A 21,943-nucleotide genomic window follows, 5' to 3' on the forward strand; every position below is an offset into this window, starting at 1 on the left:
GTTATTGAGGATGACCCTATCTGCACCTGTAATCTAATATACCCTTTTATGGATAGATTTAAACTTGGCCTGATACAGCAGAAACCACTGATTTAGGGAATTGCTAAGTTGGGAATTGTATTTCAACCCAGAACAAAAACTGTGCTTTGGCGGACACCAAATAACTTGACCAGCCACAGCAGTAACAACAGATTTAGCTGAATATAAATTGTAGGCCTAGTATTTAGGCGCTGGATGACAGGTATACGTTTACGGACAGAATTAGACTTGGAAATGCACGGTAGCGTGTGAAGTTATTGTGGTTTCACGGCCACGGTTATGGCCGTGACTCCTTGGGAGCCGCATACAGTTGCCCGCGGTTTGGGTAGTTGTTTCAACCGCAGCTTGAGGCATGATGTTGTTTGCCTCAAGTGCGGTTGCCGCGGACAACAGCTTCGTGTGTGGTTCCCTTGGAGTTGTGTGCGTGTGTGTATGCAGGTTTGTATGTCTGGTGTGCACTGTGTGTTGTCTGGTGTGCACTTTGACATCTTCCTTTCACTGTGGCTGCCCGTGGCAACGTTTGGTATGTTGTACATGTGGTGGCAGTGTCCTGGCCTTCGGGCTGTCTCCCAGGACGGCTGCCACCCATGTCGTTGCCTGCGGCAACAGCCACAGGGTGATCTTAGTTTGGTCACTTCCCCTTTATGTGTGTTTCCCTTCTGTGGTGCTGGAAGGGTTAACTCCCTTCCCAGTGTGTGTGTGATGTCACTGGGTGTGTCCGACTGTGGGGTGTGGCTTCTTAGCCTATTTAGCCTTGGTGTTTGGCATGGCTCAGTAGGTTGCTTCAGTCATGCTAGGCTGGAGCAGCCTCCTGTGCTTATTACCTGCCAGTGAGAGCCACCCCTGTGGTCATAAAGATATTGTCGTTATGTTTATGTCTTCTTGTGTGTGATGTTGTATGTTATGTTCTGTTGGGACCTTCCTATGTGTTTTGGTGCAGTTTACGGTTCTGGATTCCTGTTTGCACAGGGATCCAGTCAGCTAGGCTGTGGCAGGTTGGTGGAACTATTAGTTCGCCTGCCATACCCGTAAGGCTGTATGAGTTCCTCTTTTCCCAACAGCTTGGCCATTGAGACTCCTGCTCCTCCGTACCTTGGAGGAGTAGGTCGTCTTACCCAGCTCCTAGCTCAGGGATCTGCGGAGGGTAAGTCAGGGCTCCGAGGTTCCTGCGCATGGGTCCTCCTACCTTAAAGGTCGGCCCATGCAGGTAGGTGTTAGGGTCAGGTTAGGGATGCTTGAGGAGGTGACCTGCTCCCTATCCTGTTCTCCTTGCCGAGTAGCCACTACAACATCTGGCATCACACGGCTGAGGGTTTCCCCCATCCTCAGCCGTGACATGTGGATGACCCTATCAGCACCTTCAATCTAATATACCCTTTTATGGATCGATTTAAACTTGGCCTGATACAGCAGAAACCACTGATTTAGGGAATTGCTAAGTTGGGAATTGTATTTCAACCCAGAACAAAAATATATCCTTTGCCAGACAGCAGACAGTATTACAATTGGCTAGCCACAGCTGAAACACCAGATTTAGGGTACTGCTATTTTGGCAATTGTATTTCACCCCTCAATAAAATAGCAAGCACAGCCAAGCCCCTGATGTAGGATATAGCAAAAAAAAAACAACACACTATTGATGGTTAAATGGACTTGGTGGCAGCTTGTGCTGGCGCACCACAAGACGCAAAATGGCCGCCGATCACCCCAGAAAAAAGTGACTGAAAAACGCTCTGGGCAGCCTAAAAACAGTGAGCAATTGAATAGCAGAAGATGAATGATTCACAGCTGTGGATCGATCACTTCATTAAGTGTTTTTACTGAGTAAATCCCTGTCTAGTGCCTAATCTCGCCCTAACAGCAGCAGCTGCATCCTCTCCCTACACTGATCAGAGCAGAGTGACGTGCGGCGCTACGTGACTCCAGCTTAAATAGAGGCTGGGTCACATGCTTCACTGGCCAATCACAGCCATGCCAATAGTAGGCATGGCTATGATGGCCTCTTGGGGCAAGTAGTATGACGCTTGTTAATTGGCTGCTTTGCAGCCTTTCAAAAAGCGCCAAGAAAGCGCCGAACACCGAACCCGAACCCAGACTTTTACCAAAATGTTCGGGTCCGTGTCACGGACACCCCAAAATTCGGTACGAACCCGAACTATACAGTTCGGGTTCGCTCATCCCTAATCATATATGTATACTATTTTTGAAGAGGGTGACTCAAAAGAAGAGAAGAGCACCATACCTAGGTTACAGAGAGTGAGCCATCTCACTATGGCCTTTTAAAGGTTTATTTTCTTTCTGTAGATATATTTTTGTTCTCATCTAGAGTTCCATGTGCTTCTAGTGACTATACAAATGAAATGAAAGCATGCAGAACCAGACGATTTTGGAAGGACTGGCCAACAAATATATATCAGGGTGTCCTTAATCTCCCCCAGTCTATCCTACTCTGCCACCATGGGTTCCATAAAGTAACTCTGCCACAGTCTTCCTCACCTACATACCACTCACAGGATTTCACCAATTACTTACAATGCTAACTGCTCTGCTGGTCCTCATGAATGCTTTGCTAATAGCGTTTTCAAATGCTTAGCTACAAATAGCATGTCAAACGGTACTCTACAAACACATGAGTATGGTCCGTTGACTGAAACGATTATCATCTCTTTAAGAAACATGAAATTTTAACTTTTAGGCTCCTCAGACCATCCGGTCTCTGGCTCCATCTCACTGGATTGTCTCACAGAAGCTATACTTGGTTGCAGCTGCTTCACGGTACTTCTCAAGCTGTCCATGTCTGTTATGCCTCAAGCCTTCACTTGGTATCTTACAGCAGCTATACTCTGGGATGATTGCTAAACACATCTTTAAGAGGCACTACATGCAGTCACTGCTGAACTCCACACTGACCTTGCCTTTTTAACACCTCCATGTCCCCTCCTCAGTGTTGTGGTGAAGCACTGAGCATGGTAATGCTTGGTAGTAAGTCCGCATTGAACTTGAGTGGGTCTGATCTGAAACTGCAATTCCTCCTCCTGAAAGCCTAATAATACTGTACCTTATGCTGCCAGCCATCTACAACACAAGGTCTAAACAGGTGAACAAGTTGGAAACAACTTGGGACACCTATAGGGCATGTTTACACTTGGAGAATATAAGGTGCATTTTTTCACAGAAGTAGGGTATTACAGTACAAACAAAGTATCTGAACATCTGAATCTATCCTGGTTCCCGATCCAGTGATATCATTTACCCAAAATGAACACAAAGAACCCTCCTGGTTGACCTATTATTTCAAGGATAGCCTCCTTTACATGTAATCTGTCCCACTATGTCAATGTTTTATTACAAAAATATGTTTTATATTTACCCTCTTATCTTAAATATTCCCCATCCTTGATATAGTCTCTCAAGGATGTGGAGTGGAAAGAAACATATTTTTGGCTCACTTTAGACGTGACGGCATTGTATTCTAATATACCACTCGACATGGACATCGAATGTATTAAATATTATTTAGATAATGACATTTCAATGTTGGACGAACAAAACATTTTCATTCAGAACTAAATTAGATTTATCTTGTATTCACGTTTACAAGTCTAACATGTTTACAATTCTAACTTTTGGATGGATAATATTATCATTTATCGTCGCTATATAGATGATCTGATCTTTATTTGGCATGGGGATGTTGCTTCTATGAATAACTTTATTGAGCATATTAATTGTCTCAATTGGGGCATGAATTTCTTGAGTACCCATAACCCTCATAGAATCCAATATCTGGATATGAAAGTATGTTCTGTGGGACAAACCATATTCACTCTGACTTTCTTTAAGAAAGTGGATTGTAACAGTTACTTGGACTTCTCCAGTACGCGCTACAAAAAATGGAAGATAAATATTCCCTTTAGTCAACTCAAAAGGGTCAGACAGAATTGCTCTTTAGAGAGTAAACTCTGTCTCAAGCAGCTTGCCTTTCAAAAAATGAAGCAATAAGGATTGAAAATAGTAATCATAATACCATCAGAAGAATACTGTCAAAACAATGGTGCATTCTCAAAAAAAATCCATTTAGGAAAAAACTTGCTGACTTTACCCACACTTACATTTAGAAGGGCTAAAACCCTGAAAAACCTTCTTGCACCCAGTAAATTGAAGTTCATCCCACAGAACACGTTGAGGCTCCCTGGAAGGGCCCTTTTTTCTAAACCACCTGGTAGCTATAGATGCAAGTATGTGTACATCCACCTCGTTTTATAGTACGTATAATAGGGAGTCATTTCAGATTAAATGTCATCTGAGCTGTGGTTCAACCAACATCATCTATTTGTTGGAATGCCCATGTGGCCTTCAATACCGTATGTAGGACGCGACATCCAAACACTGCTGAACAGGCTGAACAAACATAGGTCTAATGTAAAGAAACAATTTCTACATTACAGTATCTCTAGAGATGCTGCTGAACATGAGGGTGCATTTTTTGGTTTCAAAGTCATGCCCATTGAACAATTAGCAGCCAACTGTCATAATAATGTCCGAACACTTAGAAGGTGCGAAATGTTTTGGATCTTTGAGTTAAATTGTCTTAATCCATAAGATCTCAATCAGGCATTTGAGATCAATTTGTAGTCTCTCAATGGACGTCTCTTACTGTAACTAATATGTCTCCTACTTTATTTACAACCTTTTTACATTTTGGATGGATACATTGTTCTCTTGTTGCCTCCCCTCCCCCCCATATATATTTTTTTTCATATGTTTATTTATATAATCTGTCTATACATCACATTTTTACAAGTCTACTTTTAATATAAATGGTGTCTCCATCCCCCCCTACCCCATCCCCTTCCCTTCTCATCACTATCAGTTAATTTCATCATTTTTCTTAGTCAATTCATCACAATTTGGTAATTTATTTTTTTTCCTTTCTAAAACACCCAATTTCACTTTTAATTTTTACTTTCAATTTTACCTCAATTTTACAGTTTTTCCTATTGGCTTATTTCCCTATATAGGAACCATTCATTTATTTATTTTTATTTTTATAGACCTTCTATAATCCACAATAAGGGGTCTTTTCTATAGACATGCAAAACTTTGTATTCATGTTTCTTATGTATTACATTCATTACATCATCACATATATTCATTGTGTAACTTTTCTTTATCCCCACATTATCCATCTCTTTGCAAACCAAGCATTATCAGACTGTCAGTTGGATCACCTGAAATAATGTGATCGCATCCCCTGGTCTCCTTGACCCAGGAGATGCGGCTACTGCATGGAGCAACCTGCTCACATGGCTGCTTTCTCTTGCCTGCCTCCTAGCATCCAGTTACCATGGATGCCTGGTAATTTACATGGCCGTATTCCCTCGTCCGTCCTCGTGTGTCCCGTTTCTATGGATGCCTGGCGTTCTGTGGCCGCATTTGCAGTCATATGATTACAAGTGGGATCACGTGACAGCCCATGCTTGATGAGAGCCCCAGTGATCGTTCAGTACTTAGTTTTCATTTTCTCACTTGTCCTTATACAAGCCAGTAGTTTCATGCTATCACTCAGCAATTATGTTTTTAGATTACAATTTTTTTTTATATGTAATCAGTGAAGGGGCGCTCCTGGGATGCTTGGGACCACCCCCATCCTTTGAATCTTGCATTTGGCGCTTTTTTCTGTGTGTGTATATATATATATATGTGTGGTGTGAAAGTGATTTAGGTTTTAAATATTTTTACTTGATGAAGAGTAGGCAAATCCCAAAAATGCATTGTTCTTTGCAAATAAAACCTAGAAGATTTCTACAAAACGATCTACGCAATTTATTATTGCAAAACAAATTCCGCTTAGTTCTTTGCACCAACGGATGATTTTACCTGGTTATGTTCAACCTTGTTTGGGAGCCCAGGCACCCCCATTAAGAGGATCCGCATCCTTGGCCGCATGCCATTGGAAAATTGAATTTTTCCCGACAAGCCTACAATAGTGTTGTGCGTATATTCCGCACAACCTTTTAAGGCGAGCCTCCACTTGGAGTGTGTTATTTATTTAAATCTGTACATATTTACCCTATAGAGAGCCTTTTTCTGTTTATTTATTAAACATTGCCTGTAACACTGAGCAAAGTATCTGAGGCATGGCTGGACTCTTCACATGACTGGCAGGCGCAGTGAGTGAAGGACGCTCGTCTGCTGCCGTCCTTCACTCATTGCGCCTGCGCCTAATACTAAAATGGGCACAGAGGAGACCGAGGATGTCAATCACCTTTACAAAGGCGTGCCAAACGGTGAGAGGACAGAGCCTCTAGGTGCTGCAGAAACACCCCACTAGCACCTAGAGGCATATTATAAAAGTCATTATTTAGCGCGGCAGCTGGCAGGGAGATATAAGTCATACAGTTATGTTCTGCTGACATTAGCACATCGCTAATGTCAGCCAGCTACATAACAATTTTTCTGATGACAGAAACCCTTTAATCACTATTTTGTGGAAGCAGGTATATCGCAGGCCTCAATCAATATTTGGTGGAAACAAGTATATTGAACCCCTTAAAGGGAGCCGCGCCTGCGCACTTCATTCCCCATTATGGGCAGAGGCACAAGATAGTTTAATGCGCATGTGCCGTTCCGTACATCTAGCCGGCCTTGTGCCTCTGCCCATAATGGGGAATGAAGTGTGCAGGCCCGGTAAATCTTGTGAACGGCACTGGCGCTAGATTTATGAAGAACCTAGGGCAGGCCAGAGGGGTGAAAGGGGAGGGGTTTTATATGAGGGGCCTGGGCAACGGCCGCTTGCACGCTGCCCACGGGCACCTTTAGTACCTAAGTTACATATTGAATAAAGGTGTTTTTTAGCGAAAATAAGCGACGGACAGCTATATGGTAAGTAGCATTCAAATATGGGGACTATAATGCATGGGGTTAGTGTTCTATAATGGACATTTTAGGTGAAACAATCCCTTTAATCAGTATTTTGTGAAAGCAGGTATGTCTCAGCCCTCAATCAGTATTTGTGAAAGCAGGTATATCAAACCCATTAATAAGTATTTTGTGCAAGCAGGTATATTGCACCCCTCAATCAATATTTGGTGGAAACAGGTATATCGAACCCCATAATCGGTATTTTGTGGAAGCATGTGTATTGCACCCCTCAATCAGTATTTTGTGGAAGCAGGTATATTAAAACCCTAATCAGAATTTTGTAGAAGCAGATATATTGCAGTCCTCAATCAATATTTGGTCGAAGCAGGTATATCAAACCCTTTAATCAGGATTTTGGGGAAGCAGGTATATCGCAGCCCTTAATCAATATTTGGTGGAAACAGGTATATCTAACCCCTTAATCAGTATTTTGTGGAAGCTGGTATATCGCACCCCTCAATCAGTATTTTGTGGAAGCAGGTATCTCAAACCCCATAATCAGTATTTTGTGGATGCAGGTATATCGCAGGCCTCAATCAATATTTGGTGGAAACAGGTATATCAAACCCTTTAATAAGTATTTTGTGGAAGTAGGTATATCACACTCCTTAATTATAATTTTTTTGCCACAATAGTTATATCACACCAACCTGTTTATTTGGGAAAACAGATATATCACAGCCGTCAATCTGTATATTGTGGAAGCAGGTATATCACACCCCTCAATCAGTTTTTTATGGGGCAACAGGTATATCACACACGTTGCGCATAGTTGTTCCAATAGCGCATGTCCCTCTATATAGCTGCGCTATTGTAGCAGAACCGCACACAACTGCTGCACAATGCAAATGCACTATAATATACTTTCTATGTTAGAAAGTATAAGTATATCACACCCCTCAGTATATCACACCTATCGATAGCACACCTATACCAGTCCTTAAAAGGACTTTTGTGGCCCTTTTAGCTAGCGTTTGGTGACCCTAACAGCCTGTCTATGCTCTACAAAGCAACCTCTCCCTTCATTGGCAAAACACAGAATGTCCCACCTGATAGATGTGTCATGGGCCAAAGTTCAGCGCAATGCAAAAAAATATGGCGCCGGCGGACATCGCCATATGTTCGCATGTTCAGCGAACGCGCAAAGTTCACTGCGAAACGACTGCCGGGCGAACCGCAAGGCCATTTCTATTTGCCAATAGGAGAAGGTAGAAGTTCAGCTATATAATTAAAAAGTGTGGGGTGCACAGGTGGCTACAGTGTACTTAGTAGGAGATTTTAACTTTCTAAATATTAACTGGGGTCATGGTTCTACCTTAACTGCAATTAGGAGAAAACTCTTAAACTTGCTGCAGGACCACTTTATGGGTCAGGTTGTAGAAGATCCCACTAGGTGTGATGCTCTTTTAATCTGTTAATTTCTAACAATGCAGAGCTTGTTGGGGATGTCACTATTCCTGAAAGTTCGTAATAGTGACTATAATAAATTTCTTCTGAACTGTTAACAAATGAACTCTGGATGGCAGGGCAAAAACACAGAATTTTGAAAAGGCCAATTTCCGCCGGTTGAAGGCAACACTTCAGGGCACAGACTGGCAGTAGTTATTGTTGCACAACAATAAGGAAGATAAATGGGCGAGTTTTAAGTCTACTTTGGATAAGGCTAATTTCAAACATGCATTAAAGAAATCTGACAGGCTGTTCTGGCAGAGAACAGCCTGCCGGAGTTCTTCGGATCCAGTATAGACAAATAATGTTGCTTATGAAAATGTGTAAAAGTCTGGTTTTCACTCTCGTTCCTAAAACTCGCATCATCACCTAGTGGCATAGCTAGAAATGACTGGGCCCCACAGCAAATTATTTGAATGGGGGCCCCCTCCCCCAGTAATTTTTTCGCAACCCCTTCTTTGCATGCCGCCCCCATTCCTGTGGCTAGTAAAGATCACTCTCTCAGACCAGGGTCGGCACCTGTTCCATCTGTCTATACTGCCACTGTATATAATTTCATTGTGAAATACTGTTGAGGGGCCCAAAAGCAGCCGCTTCCCCTGCTTCCCCTATAGCTACGCCCCTGTCCTCACCTATTCCTCGGTTGAACTTGATGTCTTTTTTCAACTATACTGTGAAACTGTTTTACAAAATCTCATCCATACATTGTTGGCAAAAAACAGCAGCAGCAACTAGTGTTGAGCGCGAATATTCGAATTGCGAATTTTTTTCTCGAATATCGCAATTTCGAGATTTCGCGAATATTTAGAATATCGTTCTATATATTCGCGAATTCGAATATTCGTTTTTTATTTTTTTATTATTATATTTTTTTCTTCGCCCACTTCTCTAAAGTTGTTCTTACCTGTCCTTTGGATTCCTGGCTTCCTGGCTGCTCCAGTCAGTGGCGTTCTCAACTTACTGCTATATTCCATATTAGCTAAATTACAATCTAATCTATATGTGTATTTTACGAAATTTCGCAAATTGCGATGCGAGTAATATAATACGAAATAATCGCATGAAGATTTCAACTTAGCACTGCTATATTCCATATTCTAGCCTAGTATGGAATATAGCTGTGCTAAGTTAGCACTGCTATATTCCATACTAGGCTAGAATATGGAATATAGCAGTGCTAAGTTGAAATCTTCATGCGATTATTTCGTATTATATTACTCGCATCGCAATTTCGACTTTTGCAAATGTTCTTAATATTGCTCTAACTTCGTCTTTTAGAATATTACGAATATTCTAAAAGACGAAGTTAGAGCAATATTACGAAATTTCGTAAAATACACATATAGATTGTAATTTAGCTTATATAGTGCTATAATCCCTTTTTTTTCCTCTAATTTTTTTTTGCCTCTTCTGAACTTAAGTTTTGTAAAATCTGTACACTATTAAAAAATATTACTATAGCAGTATATTAGCTTAAATACAATCTATGTGTATTTTACGAAATTTCGCAAATTGCGATGCGAGTAATATAATACGAAATAATCGCATGAAGATTTCAACTTAGCACTGCTATATTCCATATTCTAGCCTAGTATGGAATATAGCAGTGCTAACTTAGCACAGCTATATTCCATACTAGGCTAGAATATGGAATATAGCAGTGCTAAATTGAAATCTTCATGCGATTATTTCGTATTATATTACTCGCATCGCAATTTCGGCTTTTGCAAATGTTCTTAATATTGCTCTAACTTCGTTTTTTAGAATATTACGAATATTCTAAAAGACGAAGTTAGAGCAATATTACGAAATTTCGTAAAATACACATAGATTGTATTTAAGCTAATATACTGCTATAGTAATATTTTTTAATAGTGTACATATTTTACAAAACTTAAGTTCAGAAGAGGCAAAAAAAAATTTGAGGAAAAAAAAGGGATTATAGCACTATATTAGCTAAATTACAATCTATATGTGTATTTTACGAAATTTCGTAATATTGCTCTAACTTCGTTTTTTAGAATATTCGTAATATTCTAAGAGACGAAGTTAGAGCAAATCACGAAATTTCGTAAAATACACATATTAGCCTAGCCATAGTCAATTAGCATAGGAATGTTGCCTTATACTATCAAGATAAATAATCTCAATACGCGAAAAAAAAAATTCGTATATTATTCGCGATAATTGGAATAATTACAAATATTCGATTTCAACGAATATAACACGAATATTCATTCGAATATTCGCGAAATATCGCGAAATCGAATATGGCACCTCCCGCTCATCACTAGCAGCAACTACCCAGCAGATTTTAAACTCACAGCATTTCAATTAAGGCTACTTTCACACTTGCGTTCAGAGCGGATCCGTCTGAGACGGATCCGCTCATATAATGCAGACGGTGGCTCCGTTCAGAACGGATCCGTCTGCATTATATTGTTAAAAAATTTCTAAGTGTGAAAGTAGCCTCAGACGGATCCGTCCAGACTTTACATTGAAAGTCAATGGGGGACGGATCCGTTTAAAAATTGAGCCATAGTGTGTCATATTCAAACGGATCCGTCCCCATTGACTTACATTGTAAGTGTGGACGGATCCGCTTGCCAGACTGATGGCTTCTGAGCGGATCCGCATCCACTCAGAATGCATTAGGGCTGGACGGAAGCGTTCAGGGCCGCTTGTGAGCCCCTTCAAACGGAGCTCACAAGCGGACACCCGAACGCTAGTGTGAAAGTAGCCTTAGACTGTAGCACATCATCAAGTCACAGAAAAGTCACACACAACAAACATTTGTGCAACTTATCTGCTACTTGCTGTCGTGCAACTATTTATGAGCTGTAACTTGGCTGTAAAAATACAACTGGAAGAGTAGCACATGACTTGCATTGTGGTCTACGATAGCAAACTCCTGTGCAACATGCACCTTGCAACCAAAAGTCCTTTGATTATCATGTTACAGTTGAAGTATGTTGCATGTCCCAATTCGACAGCATTGATAATCACTAGATTCAATGTCACACGATTTTCATGCTGTGTAACACGTCACTATGTAGCCCCAGCTTAAGGCCTCATGCACACGACCGTTGTGTGCATCCGTGGCCGTTGTGCCGTTTTCCGCTTTTTTTCGCGGACCCATTGACTTTCAATGAGTCCGTGGAAAAATCGGAAAATGCACCGTTTTGCAGCCGAGGCCGTGATCCGTGTATCATGTCCGTCAAAAAAATATGACCTGTCCTATTTTTTTGACGGACAACGGTTCACGGACCCATTCAAGTCAATGGGTCCGTGAAAGAACACGGATGCACACAAGATTGGCATCCGTGTCCGTGATCCGTGGCCGTAGGTTGCTTTCATACAGACGGATCCGAAGATCCGTCTGCATAAAAGCTTTTTCTGATCTAAGTTTTCACTTCGTGAAAACTCATATCCGACAGTATATTCTAACACAGAAGCGTTCCCATGGTGATGGGGACACTTCTAGTTAGAATACACTACAAACTTTGCACAAGACTGCCCCCTGCTGCCTGGCAGCACCCGATCTCTTACAGGGGGATATGATAGCACAATTAACCCCTTCAGGTGCGGCACCTAAAGGGGTTAATTGTACTATCATATTCCCCTGTAAGAGATCAGGGCTGCCAGGCAGCAGGGGGCAGACCCCCCCCTCCCCAGTTTGAATATCGTTGGTGGCACAGTGTGCGCCCCCCATCGGGCCCCCCCTTCCTCCCTCTAATGTTAGAAATCGTTGGTGGCACAGTGTGCACCCACCATCGCCCCCCCCCTCCCTCCCTCTATTGTAATAAATCGTTGGTGGCACAGTGTGCGCCCACCATCGCCCCCCCCTCTATTGTAATAAATCGTTGGTGGCACAGTGTGTGCCCACCATCGGCCCCCCTCCCTCTATAGCAGTAACAACATTGGTGGCAGTGTGCGGCCTCCCATTCCCCCCCCCCCCGATCATTGGTGGCAGCGGAGTTCCGATCAGAGTCCCAGTTTAATCGCTGGGGCTCCGATCGGTAACCATGGCAACCAGGAAGCTACTGCAGCCCTGGTTGCCATGGTTACTTAGCAATAGTACAACAGTAGAAGACTCATAGTTACCTGCTTGCTGCTGCGATGTCTGTGTCCGGCCGGGAGCTCCACCTACTGGTAAGTGAAAGGTCTGTGCGGCGCATTGCTAAAGAACTGTCACTTACCAGTAGGAGGAGCTCCCGGCCGGTCACAGACATCGCAGCAGCAAGCAGGTAAGTATGAATCTTCTACTGTTGTACTATTGCTAAGTAACCATGGCAATCAGGACTGCAGTAGCGTCCTGGTTGCCATGGTTACCGATCGGAGCCCCAGCGATTAAACTGGGAATCCGATCGGAACTCCGCTGCCACCAATGATGGGGGGGGGAATGGGAGGCCGCACACTGCCACCAATGTTGTTACTGCTATAGAGGGAGGGGGGGGCCAATGGTGGGCGCACACTGTGCCACCAACGATTTATTACAATAGAGGGAGGGAGGGGGGGGACGATGGTGGGCGCACACTGTGCCACCAACGATTTATTACAATAGAGGGAGGGAGGGGGGGCGATGGTGGGCGCACACTGTGCCACCAACGATTTCTAACATTAGAGGGAGGAAGGGGGGGCCCGATGGGGGGCGCACACTGTGCCACCAACGATATTCAAACTGGGGAGGGGGGGGTCTGCCCCCTGCTGCCTGGCAGCTTTGATCTCTTACAGGGGAATATGATAGTACAATTAACCCCTTTAGGTGCCGCACCTGAAGGGGTTAATTGTGCTATCATATCCCCCTGTAAGAGATCGGGTGCTGCCAGGCAGCAGGGGGCAGTCTTGTACAAAGTTTGTAGTGTATTCTAACTAGAAGCGTCCCCATCACCATGGGAACGCCTCTGTGTTAGAATATACTGTCGGATCTGAGTTTCACGAAGTAGCTCATATCAGACAGTATATTCTAACATAGAGGCGTTCCCATGGTGATGGGGACGCTTCAAGTTAAAATATACCATCGGATTGGAGAAAACTCCAATCCGATGGTATAAAAGAACTCCAGACTTTACATTGAAAGTCAATGGGAACGGATCCGTTTCAAATGGCACCATATTGTGTCAACATCAAACGGATCCATCCCCATTGACTTGCATTGTAATTCAGGATGGATCCGTTTGGCTCCGCACGGCCAGGCACTTTTTTTTCATGTCCGTGGATCCTCCAAAAATCAAGGAAGACCCACGGACGAAAAAACGGTCACGGATCACGGACCTACGGACCCCGTTTTTGCGGACCGTGAAAATAAACTGTCGTGTGCATGAGGCCTTATGCTGTGGATTTCGACTATGAATTTTATTTTTTGCAATGCACAGGGAAAAATCCACAACAATTCTGATACAAATCTGAATGTAAGATAGTGCTGGAGAAAATGCACCCTATGTGGCTGTACCCAAACAAGACAATGATAACATTTAAAGAGAAACACACACAATTTACCTTAGCAGAAAGAATAGGAAGGTTACATCCCTCACACCCTATGCCAAGCCTAGTATAAGAGGGAATCAAGGGGTATAGATGTTGGCAAACTACTCAGCCAACAGCTTTGTAAGTTGCAAGGACAATGGGAGAAGTCCCCAATTCTGAATTCTTCTTGATATTATCTATGAGAAACAATCCAGACAATTTAGCCCCCTTTAAATTAGGTTCTCATTGACCTTGCTTCACTTTTTATACTTTATAAATAGGGATGAGCGAACTCGAACTGTATAGTTCGGGTTCGTACCGAATTTTGGGGTGTCCGTGACATGGACCCGAACCCGGACATTTTCGTAAAAGTCTGGGTTCGGGTTCGGTGTTCGTCGCTTTCTTGGCGCTTTTGTGACGCTTTCTTGGCGCTTTTTGAAAGGCTGCAAAGCAGCCAATCAACAAGCGTCATACTACTTGCCCCAAGAGGCCGTCACAGCCATGCCTACTATTGGCATGGCTGTGATTGGCCAGAGCACCATGTGACCCAGCCTCTATTTAAGCTGGAGTCACATAGCGCCGCCCGTCACTCTGCTCTGATTAGCGTAGGGAGAGGATGCAGCTGCGACAGTAGGGCGAGATTAGGCAGATTAACTCCTCCAAAGGACTTGATTAATCGATCGATCTGCAGCTGTGCATCATTGAGCTGCTGAAATTCAATTGCTCACTGTTTTTAGGCTGCCCAGACCGTTTGTCAGTCACTTTTTTCTGGGGTGATCGGCGGCCATTTTGTGTCTTGTGGTGCGCCAGCACAAGCTGCGACCAAGTGCATTTAACCCTCAATGGTGTGGTTATTTTTTGGCTAAAGCCTACATCAGGGTGAAGCTGTCACACCAAGTGCATTTAACCAGCAATAGTCTGTTTATTTTTTGGCCATATACTAAATCAGGGGCAAGCTGCGCCCGTCACCAAGTGCATTTAACCAGCAATAGTCTGTTTATTTTTTGGCCATATACTACATCAGGGGCAAGCTGCGCCTGTCACCAAGTGCATTTAACCCTCAATGGTGTGGTTTTTTTTTGGCTAAAGCCTACATCAGGGTGAAGCTGTCACACCAAGTGCATTTAACCAGCAATAGTCTGTTCATTTATTGGCCATATACTAAATCAGGGGCAAGCTGCGCCCGTCACCAAGTGCATTTAACCCTCAGTAGTGTGGTTGGTCAAGCTGTCACACCAAGTGCATTTAACCAGCAATAGTCTGTTCATTTTTTGGCCATATACTACATCAGGGGAAAGCTGCGCCCGTCACCAAGTGCATTTAACCCTCAGTAGTGTGGTTGGTCAAGCTGTCACACCAAGTGCATTTAACCAGCAATAGTCTGTTCATTTTTTGGCCATATACTACATCAGGGGAAAGCTGCGCCCGTCACCAAGTGCATTTAACCCTCAGTAGTGTGGTTGGTCAAGCTGTCACACCAAGTGCATTTAACCAGCAATAGTCTGTTCATTTTTTGGCCATATACTACATCAGGGGCAAGCTGCGCCTGTCACCAAGTGCATTTAACCCTCAATGGTGTGGTTGTTTTTTGGCTAAAGCCTACATCAGGGTGAAGCTGTCACACCAAGTGCATTTAACCAGCAATAGTCTGTTCATTTTTTGGCCATATACTACATCAGGGGCAAGCTGCGCCCGTCACCAAGTGCATTTAACCCTCAGTAGTGTGGTTGGTCAAGCTGTCACACCAAGTGCATTTAACCAGCAATAGTGTGGTTATTTTTTGGCCATATCCCAGTCTAATTCTGTCACTAAATCCATACCGGTCACCCAGCGCCTAAATACTAGGCCTCAAATTTATATCCCGCTGAATCTGTCGTTACCGCTGTACTGTTGTGGCTGGGCAAGTTATTTAGTGTCCGTCAAAGCACATTTTTTGTTCAGGGTTGAAATACAATTCCCAATTTAGCAATTTCATAATTTAGTGGTTTCTGCTATATCAGAGCTATTTGAAATCTATCCCTAAAAGGGTATATAATATTCAAGGTGCACATAGGGTCATTCAGAATTACTTCACACACACGCTACTGTGCATTTCCAAGTCTAATTCTGTCACTAAATCCATACCGGTCACCCAGCGCCTAAATAGTAGGCCTCAAATTTATATCCCGCTAAATCTGTCGTTACCGCTGTCCTGTTGTGGATGGGCAAGTTATTTAGTGTCCGTCAAAGCACATTTTTTGTTCTGGGTTGAAATACAATTCCCAATTTAGCAATTTCATAATTTAGTGGTTTCTGCTATATCAGAGCTATTTGAAATCTATCCCTAAAAGGGTATATAATATTCAAGGTGCACATAGGGTCATTCAGAATAACTTCACACACACGCTACTGTGCATTTCCAAGTCTAATTCTGTTAGTAAATCCATACCGGTCACCCAGCGCCTAAATACTAGGCCTCAAATTTATATCCCGCTAAATCTGTCGTTACCGCTGTCCTGTTGTGGATGGGCAAGTTATTTAGTGTCCGTCAAAGCACATTTTTTGTTCTGGGTTGAAATACAATTCCCAATTTAGCAATTTCATAATTTAGTGGTTTCTGCTATATCAGAGCTATTTGAAATCTATCCCTAAAAGGGTATATAATATTCAAGGTGCACATAGGGTCATTCAGAATAACTTCACACACACGCTACTGTGCATTTCCAAGTCTAATTCTGTTAGTAAATTTATACCGGTCACCCAGCGCCTAAATACTAGGCCTCAAATTTATATCCCGCTAAATCTGTCGTAACCGCTGTCCTGTTGTGGATGGGCAAGTTAGTTAGTGTCCGTCAAAGCACATTTTTTGTTCTGGGTTGAAATACAATTCCCAATTTAGCAATTTCATAATTTAGTGGTTTCTGCTATATCAGAGCTATTTGAAATCTATCCCTAAAAGGGTATATAATATTCAAGGTGCACATAGGGTCATTCAGAATAACTTCACACACACGCTACTGTGCATTTCCAAGTCTAATTCTGTTAGTAAATCCATACCGGTCACCCAGCACCTAAATACTAGGCCTCAAATTTATATCCCGCTAAATCTGTCGTTACCGCTGTCCTGTTGTGGATGGGCAAGTTATTTAGTGTCCGTCAAAGCACATTTTTTGTTCTGGGTTGAAATACAATTCCCAATTTAGCAATTTCATAATTTAGTGGTTTCTGCTATATCAGAGCTATTTGAAATCTATCCCTAAAAGGGTATATAATATTCAAGGTGCACATAGGGTCATTCAGAATAACTTCACACACACGCTACTGTGCATTTCCAAGTCTAATTCTGTCAGTAAACCTATACCTGTCACCCAGCGCCTAAATACTAGGCCTCAAATTTATATTCAGCTAAATCTGCCGTTACTGCTGTGGCTGGTCAAGTTATTTAGTGTCCGTCAAAGCACAGTTTTTGTTCTGGGTTGAAATACAATTCCCAATTTAGCAATTTCCTAATTACTAGGCCTCAAATTTATATCCCGCTGAATTTGAATACAATACATTGGGCCAAATAATATTTTTGTTGTTGTGGTGAACCATAACAATGAGGAAAACATCTAGTAAGGGACGCGGACGTGGACATGGTCGTGGTGGTGTTAGAGACCCTCTGGTGCTGGGAGAGGACGTGGCCGTTCTGCCACATCCACACGTCCTAGTGTACCAACTACCTCAGGTCCCAGTAGCCGCCAGAATTTACAGCGATATATGGTGGGGCCCAATGCCGTTCTAAGGATGGTAAGGCCTGAGCAGGTACAGGCATTAGTCAATTGGGTGGCCGACAGTGGATCCAGCACGTTCACATTATCTCCCACCCAGTCTTCTGCAGAAAGCGCACAGATGGCGCCTGAAAACCAACCCCATCAGTCTGTCACATCACCCCCATGCATACCAGGGAAACTGTCTCAGCCTCAAGTTATGCAGCAGTCTCTTATGCTGTTTGAAGACTCCGCTGGCAGGGTTTCCCAAGGGCATCCACCTAGCCCTTCCCCAGCGGTGAAAGACATAGAATGCACTGACGCACAACCACTTATGTTTCCTGATGATGAGGACATGGGAATACCACCTCAGCATGTCTCTGATGATGACGAAACACAGGTGCCAACTGCTGCGTCTTTCTGCAGTGTGCAGACTGAACAGGAGGTCAGGGATCAAGACTGGGTGGAAGACGATGCAGGGGACGATGAGGTCCTAGACCCCACATGGAATGAAGGTCGTGCCACTGACTTTCACAGTTCGGAGGAAGAGGCAGTGGTGAGACCGAGCCAACAGCAAAGCAAAAGAGGGAGCAGTGGGCAAAAGCAGAACACCCGCCGCCAAGAGACTCCGCCTGCTACTGACCGCCGCCATCTGGGACCGAGCACCCCAAAGGCAGCTTCAAGGAGTTCCCTGGCATGGCACTTCTTCAAACAATGTGCTGACGACAAGACCCGAGTGGTTTGCACGCTGTGCCATCAGAGCCTGAAGCGAGGCATTAACGTTCTGAACCTGAGCACAACCTGCATGACCAGGCACCTGCATGCAAAGCATGAACTGCAGTGGAGTAAACACCTTAAAACCAAGGAAGTCACTCAGGCTCCCCCTGCTACCTCTTCTGCTGCTGCCGCCTCGGCCTCTTCCTCTGCCTCTGGAGGAACGTTGGCACCTGCCGCCCAGCAAACAGGGGATGTACCACCAACACCACCACCACCTCCGTCACCACGCGTCTCAACCATGTCACACGGCAGCGTTCAGCTCTCCATCTCACAAACATTTGAGAGAAAGCGTAAATTCCCACCTAGCCACCCTCGATCCCTGGCCCTGAATGCCAGCATTTCTAAACTACTGGCCTATGAAATGCTGTCATTTAGGCTGGTGGACACAGACAGCTTCAAACAGCTCATGTCGCTTGCTGTCCCACAGTATGTTGTTCCCAGCCGCCACTACTTCTCCAAGAGAGCCGTGCCTTCCCTGCACAACCAAGTATCCGATAAAATCAAGTATGCACTGCGCAACGCCATCTGTAGCAAGGTCCACCTAACCACAGATACGTGGACCAGTAAGCACGGCCAGAGACGCTATATCTCCCTAACTGCACACTGGGTAAATGTAGTGGCAGCTGGGCCCCAGGCGGAGAGCTGTTTAGCGCACGTCCTTCCGCCGCCAAGGATCGCAGGGCAACATTCTTTGCCTCCTGTTGCCACCTCCTCCTTCTCGGCTTCCTCCTCCTCTTCTTCCACCTGCTCATCCAGTCAGCCACACACCTTCACCACCAACTTCAGCACAGCCCGGGGTAAACGTCAGCAGGCCATTCTGAAACTCATATGTTTGGGGGACAGGCCCCACACCGCACAGGAGTTATGGCGGGGTATAGAACAACAGACCGACGAGTGGTTGCTGCCGGTGAGCCTCAAGCCCGGCCTGGTGGTGTGTGATAATGGGCGAAATCTCGTTGCTGCTCTGGGACTAGCCAATTTGACGCACATCCCTTGCTTGGCGCATGTGCTGAATTTGGTGGTGCAGAAGTTCATTCACAACTACCCCGACATGTCAGAGCTGCTGCATAAAGTGCGGGCCGTCTGTTCGCGCTTCCGGCGTACACATCCTGCTGCTGCTCGCCTGTCTGCGCTACAGCGTAACTTCGGCCTTCCCGCTCACCGCCTCATATGCGACGTGCCCACCAGGTGGAACTCCACCTTGCACATGCTGGACAGACTGTGCGAGCAGCAGCAGGCCATAGTGGAGTTTCAGCTGCAGCACGCACGGGTCAGTCGCACTACAGAACAGCACCACTTCACCACCAATGACTGGGCCTCCATGCGAGACCTGTGTGCCCTGTTGCGCTGTTTCGAGTACTCCACCAACATGGCCAGTGGCGATGACGCCGTTATCAGCGTTACAATACCACTTCTATGTCTCCTTGAGAAAACACTTAGGGCGATGATGCAAGAGGAGGTGACCCAGGAGGAGGAGGAGGAGCATGAGGAGGAGGAAGAGGGGTCATTTTTAGCACTTTTAGGCCAGTCTCTTCAAAGTGACTCAGAGGGAGGTTTTTGGCAACAGCAGAGGCCAGGTACAAATGTGGCCAGACAGGGCCCACTACTGGAGGACGAGGAGGACGAGGATGAGGAGGAGGTGGAGGAGGATGAGGATGAAGCATGGTCACAGCGGGGTGGCACCCAACGCAGCTCGGGTCCATCACTGGTGCGTGGCTGGGGGGAAAGGCAGGACGATGACGATACGCCTCCCACAGAGGACAGCTTGTCCTTACCCCTGGGCAGCCTGGCACACATGAGCGACTACATGCTGCAGTGCCTGCGCAACGACAGCAGAGTTGCCCACATTTTAACCTGTGCGGACTACTGGGTTGCCACCCTGCTGGATCCACGCTACAAAGACAATGTGCCCACCTTAATTCCTGCACTGGAGCGTGATAGGAAGATGCGCGAGTACAAGCGCACGTTGGTAGAAGCGCTACTGAGAGCATTCCCAAATGTCACAGGGGAACAAGTGGAAGCCCAAGGCCAAGCCAGAGGAGGAGCAAGAGGTCGCCAAGGCAGCTGTGTCACGGCCAGCTCCTCTGAGGGCAGGGTTAGCATGGCAGAGATGTGGAAAAGTTTTGTCAACACGCCACAGCTAACTGCACCACCACCTGATACGCAACGTGTTAGCAGGAGGCAACCTTTCACTAACATGGTGGAACAGTACGTGTGCACACCCCTCCACGTACTGACTGATGGTTCGGCCCCATTCAACTTCTGGGTCTCTAAATTGTCCACGTGGCCAGAGCTAGCCTTTTTTGCCTTGGAGGTGCTGGCCTGCCCGGCGGCCAGCGTTTTGTCTGAACGTGTATTCAGCACGGCAGGGGGCGTCATTACAGACAAACGCAGCCGCCTGTCTACAGCCAATGTGGACAAGCTGACGTTCATAAAAATGAACCAGGCATGGATCCCACAGGACCTGTCCGTCCCTTGTCCAGATTAGACATTAACTACCTCCCCTTAACCATATATTATTGGACTCCAGGGCACTTCCTCATTCAATCCTATTTTTATTTTCATTTTACCATTATATTGCGAGGCTACCCAAAGTTGAATGAACCTCTCCTCTGTCTGGGTGCCGGGGCCTAAATATATGCCAATGGACTGTTCCAATGTTGGGTGACGTGAAGCCTGATTCTCTGCTATGACATGCAGACTAATTCTCTGCTGACATGAAGACAGATCCTCTGTTACGGGACCTCTCTCCTCTGCCTGGGTGCTGGGCCTAAATATATGCCAATGGACTGTTGCAGTGGTGGCTGACGTGAAGCCTCATTCTCTGCTATGACATGCAGACTAATTCTCTGCTGACATGAAGCCAGATTGTCTGTTACGGGACCTCTCTCCTCTGCCTGGGTGCTGGGCCTAAATTTATGAAAATGGACTCTTACAGTGGTGGCTGACGTGAAGCCTGATTTTCTGCTATGACATGCAGACTGATTCTCTGCTGACATGAAGCCAGATCCTCTGTTACGGGACCTCTCTCCTCTGCCTGTGTGCTGGGCCTAAATATATGCCAATGGACTGTTGCAGTGGTGGCTGATGTGAAGCCTCATTCTCTGCTATGACATGCAGACTAATTTTCTGCTGACATGAAGCCAGATTGTCTGTTACGGGACCTCTCTCGTCTGCCTGGGTGCTGGGCCTAAATTTATGAAAATGGACTCTTACAGTGCTGGGTGACGTGAAGCCTGATTCTCTGCTATGACATGAAGACTGATTCTCTGCTGACATGAAGCCAGATTGTCTGTTACGGGACCTCTCTCCTCTGCCTGGGTGCTGGGCCTAAATTTATGAAAATGGACTCTTACAGTGCTGGGTGACGTGAAGCCTGATTCTCTGCTATGACATGAAGACTGATTCTCTGCTGACATGAAGCCAGATTGTCTGTTACGGGACCTCTCTCTCTGCCTGGGTGCTGGGCCTAAATTTATGAAAATGGACTGTTGCAGTGGTGGGTGACGTGAAGCCTGATTCTCTGCTATGATATGAAGACTGATTCTCTGCTGACATGA

The sequence above is a fragment of the Bufo gargarizans genome, chromosome 2 (assembly GCF_014858855.1).
Source record: "Bufo gargarizans isolate SCDJY-AF-19 chromosome 2, ASM1485885v1, whole genome shotgun sequence".
Taxonomy (NCBI): domain Eukaryota; kingdom Metazoa; phylum Chordata; class Amphibia; order Anura; family Bufonidae; genus Bufo; species Bufo gargarizans.